This window comes from Papaver somniferum, chromosome 7 (genome assembly GCF_003573695.1).
Source record: "Papaver somniferum cultivar HN1 chromosome 7, ASM357369v1, whole genome shotgun sequence".
Taxonomy (NCBI): domain Eukaryota; kingdom Viridiplantae; phylum Streptophyta; class Magnoliopsida; order Ranunculales; family Papaveraceae; genus Papaver; species Papaver somniferum.
The window spans coordinates 138927824-138932510 of record NC_039364.1 but is presented as its reverse complement, the minus strand read 5'-3'; positions in this window follow the sequence as shown (position 1 = coordinate 138932510).

Sequence of the window (4687 nt, the reverse complement as noted above, 5' to 3'; positions counted from 1 at the left end):
AAATGCACAGCAATGCAGTGCAACAGAGCTACAGCAGGGGAAACAGCAGTGAAGCACAAGCAGTGCACAAGAGCAATACAGCACAAGTGCTGCAGGGGCAAGCAATGGAAAATGCACAGTAGTGCAGCAGCAACAGAGTTGCAGTAACAGCTGCAGCTGCTGAAGCAGTAAAGACAATGCAAACAGGAGAAGCAACAGAGTTGCAGGGCAGGGAAGAAACAGCAAGGCAAAAACAAAACAAAATCAATACAGAACCAGAACAATGGAACAAAGCAAAACAGCAACAAAACAAAATGAAAGCAAAATGAAATGACACAAAGGCAACACAAAATTGAACCAAGGCCTGAGGCCAAGGGCAAAGATGAGGTGAAACTGACATGAATAGAAGCAATACTAGGCAGAATACAGGCATTCCTATAGAATGGGTTGAAAGCTAGCTTGCTATAAGCACTAGCTTCTCCCAATACTCAATCAAAGTGCAACCTAAGCATACAACAAGAATGGCAAGAAAATCAGCTTGCTATGAGCACTGATTTCTTGCCATTGCACAATTAGCACAAAGCTTTTAAGATATCTAGCCTAGTATTCCATCATGTAACTGACAGTGACAGGAGCAACAACAATGAACATGTAACAAACATCAACAGGAATGGATAGCATTAACAGGATACAAGTATTAACAATGAACATTTAACTAACAACAAGTTTAACAGCAGAACATGAACATTAACTATAAATAACTAACAGTGAACATGACTGAATTTTGACTGAAACATGGAACTGAACATTAGCAGCAAATTGAACTGAACATTAACTGAAAAGTGAACTGAACTAAAGTTAACAGTTAACAGAACTGAAAGTTCTGGATGTGGGCTAGTCCCAACATGTCTTCTAACACAACCCATAGTCCCAATTTATAGTCAATTACATCATTAGGGCTTTCCCCCAATTTTCACCCAAAACAGTAGAACTAGGGTTTGGTGAAATTGATTTACCTACTGTTGATGAGATACTCGCTCCATCTCGTCGACCCACTCTTCTCCTGCTTCTTCTCGTTCCTCTCGAGCTCCAATTGATGCTTTAATCATCATTTATATCACCAATTTCTCACCTAGGGTTTCAGGCAGAGAGATGAGAAATTGAGGTTGTAAATGATGATTAAAGAGATGGTACGTGATGGGTTTAGGTAGAATAGAGTTGGGGAGAAATTAGTGGAGTGATTTGGGGTGAGGTGGTGGTGATGGAGATGGACATGGTGGTGGTACGGGGCATGGCGGTTCTGCAGAGGGGGTGATGGAGGAGATGGTTCGATGGAGAAGGGAAGGGTGCGTTTGTTTGAGGTGTAGGTGCTCGGTCGCTAGGGTGTGAGGCGAGTGTATCTAGTTTGATGATCTGCGACGCTGAGCCGTGGGATAGGGAGATGAAAGATCAATCGGACGGTGAGATGAAGTGAAGTTTGTAGCGACCGCTGGATTATATAATACAACAAAATCAACGACGCCAGATGGAGTTAGGTGTTGTAGTGTTAGGCGGAGATATCAAACTTCGATGCACAGCAAGAGAGCGACCGTTGGATTCAACTACCATCTAATCTGAAGGCTTGAAATTTCAGCGCTGTGGTGCTTGGCAGAGACTTCAGATTTTGATGCTCTATGAAGGAGCGACCATCGGATGCTTCTGGGAACTGATCTGACGGCTGAGAACGGAGGCGCTTTTGTGTGTAGAAAATGAGGTTGTGCGCACCATTCTTCGCGGCTTCCTTGCGTAATTTCTCCCGGCTTTTCACTACTTTTCTGCTCTTTTCGCTCCGCGACTCATCCGAACTTTATTTATTACCTAAAAATACAAAATTAATTAATAAAAATATTTATTCTTGAAAACACTGAAAATACAGAATATGGGATAATATGTAGAATTAATGCACAAAAGATGAGTTAAAATGCCAACAAAAAGGGATAGATATATACAATATTTGGCACTCATCAAATACCCCCAAACCTGAATTTTACTTGTCCTCAAGTAAAACAAAACTAAGGAAATCCTAACTATACCACTGTCGCTGGTCTCTCGAATGCATTTAGCGTATGCACGAAGCCTTTTAAACCACTAAGTGTCCCTAGTGGACGAGTTGAAGTCTCGTGAAGGTTTACCAGAGGTGTGCCTACAAAACCTAAGGACAAAATATAAGCTCAGATTCCATCAAACGTGACATGTGCAAAACAGTTAAGCTCACAACAAAATGGAGATGTCAATCTAGCTATCGAAGGCACAATCCTAGCACTGATAACAAATAAGGACATGTGATAAGAGTGTAAAGTGTATCTACACATGTGTAAAGAAAGATCTGAAGTCATGACTACTAATCACCAAGAGATAGTTTCTCAGGCTAAGAACTGAGGTCGAAATCTAGCTAGCTGTCCGGACTTTACGAGAATTGTGAATGAGTTGGAGGTATTTCACAATTACTCGCGTTGTACATCAATGGCATACACCCTCCTTGCTTACAACACAAAAACACAAAAGACTATTTACATGACTCTTATTTACATTGACTATTCTCTTTTATTTTTGGAACAAGAGATGATGGAATTGATAAATACTTGATTTTTTTTTTTTTTTTTTTTTTTTTTTTTTTTTTTTTTTTTTTTTTTTTTTTTTTTTTTTTTTTTTTTTTTTTTTTTTTTTTTTTTTTTTTTTTTTTTTTTTTTTTTTTTTTTTTTTTTTTTTTTTTTGAAGAAGGAAACACTTTTGATACATAACAAAAGGAAACAAAAGATTACATGACACTTTGCAAGAGGTAGCCCTTTTTGATGCACCCAGTTAAATTCGATGGTTGTCTTTCTTAATGTAACCTCCACCTTCTATCCCAACCAACCAAAGAACAAGCTAGTCAAGTTTCGTTCAGTATTCTAAAGTGATTGGCAATCGTAACTTCCTATCCAACACCTTGAAGATCGAGGCCATACATGTATTGGTAGATCGTGCGCGTGCAAATTTCTTATCACTATGTGAATTGTGCTAGAATCAGGGTGCCTAAATATCTAGACTAAGACTCCTAATAAAAATACATATTTGCACAAGAGTCAACATTTCAAGGTAAATGAGCTCCATTTTTATGATTTTTCATTTTTTAATTTTTTTGAATTTTGATTTTTTAATTTTTTTGGAATTTTTCAATTTTTTCAAAAAAAAGAAGAAGGAGTTTGTTTTTAATTATAGCATAATATCGTGGTATCTACTCTATACCCCCAAACCTAAACTAAACATTGTCCTCAATGTTTCAAAATATGGAAAGAATTAAAATGCAACGTATGGAAAGGGACATGCTGAGTAGAGTAAAAGGAGAGAGAATACCCGATTTCGGCGAAAGCAGAATTAAAACTCCGTTATTCAAGGCAAAAATCCAACATATTTCAGCCGAGATCATATTGGATTAGCAAAATATATACAAAAGGAAATTTAACTAACACATTATCTACAAGAAAATTTGGTTTTAAAAAATGGGAGCAAAGTAGAAATTTGGTTTTAAAAATAGGGAGCAAAAGAATTTTTTTTTTTTTTTTTTTTTTTTTTGAAAAAGAAAATGAAATTTGGTTTTTGAATTGGGAGCACGCCCACTGTGCAAGCCTCTAATGGAATGGAATGAAGGCTGCGGCCTACGAAAATCCAAGTTTTAATTTTGAAAGTTTAATTTGGCCCAGTTGGTTAAGGCCCGACGTTTGTTTTAAAACTTTGGTTTCGAGGTCCACTTTCGAGTGGAATACAAGTCCAATTGATGCTTACAAGCTCAGCTGGGTTTAAACCCAGAGTTCAAAATACAAGTCCAATGAAAGAATTTAAACAAGCCCACAAAAAATAAATACAAGCCCACAAATAAATTATTACAAACCCAAAATAGAAAAATAAAAAGCCCAAAAAAATTGGGTTAATTATTACAAGCCCACAAAAAAAATTTTGGAAGCCCACAGGTTGGGTTCTCTCAAATGGAATGGGTTTAGGCTTACCTTTTTAGCACAGCCCAGCTGCTCTGATATTGTTGCAAAAACCCAGTTGGGTTTTGGTTCTTTTCCTTGGTGGCGTCCCAGCAGAGGAAAAACAGGTTCAAAACAGCAGGTCCAACAGCAAATGAAATGAAGCAGATGCAGATGCAAATGCTATGACATGAAATACAAATTAGCTAATAAAAACACAGATAAAACACAGCACCAATCCCCGGCAACGGCGCCAAAAACTTGGTAGTCCCCGGCAACGGCGCCAAAAACTTGGTAGTCCCCGGCAACGGCGCCAAAAACTTGGTAGGCTTCTAAAAGGTCCTACAAATTATAACCGCAAGTGCACGGTGTCGAAAGTGGCAAATGTGCAAGTACGGGTCGATCCACAGAGACTGGGTGTGTTTCGGAAATGTGTCTTAGCTAATTGGGTTCCTAAATTTGCTTTGGGCTTAGAAGCCCTTTGGAAGTGTTGGGCTTAAAGTGCTAATGGGCTTGTTAAAATGAACTGAGCATGGGCTCAGTTTGTCTTTGAAGTGCAAATGGGCTTTGGCCTTAAACTTAGGCTTTTGATTAAGCCCACAGTTAAGTTGGATTGGGCCTTAATGAGTTTGGGCTTTGGTCTTAAACAACTGGGCTTTGATTTTGGTCTGCTGATGAGCCCAAGTTATGCTCTGGGCTTGGTTACTGAGTTAGGC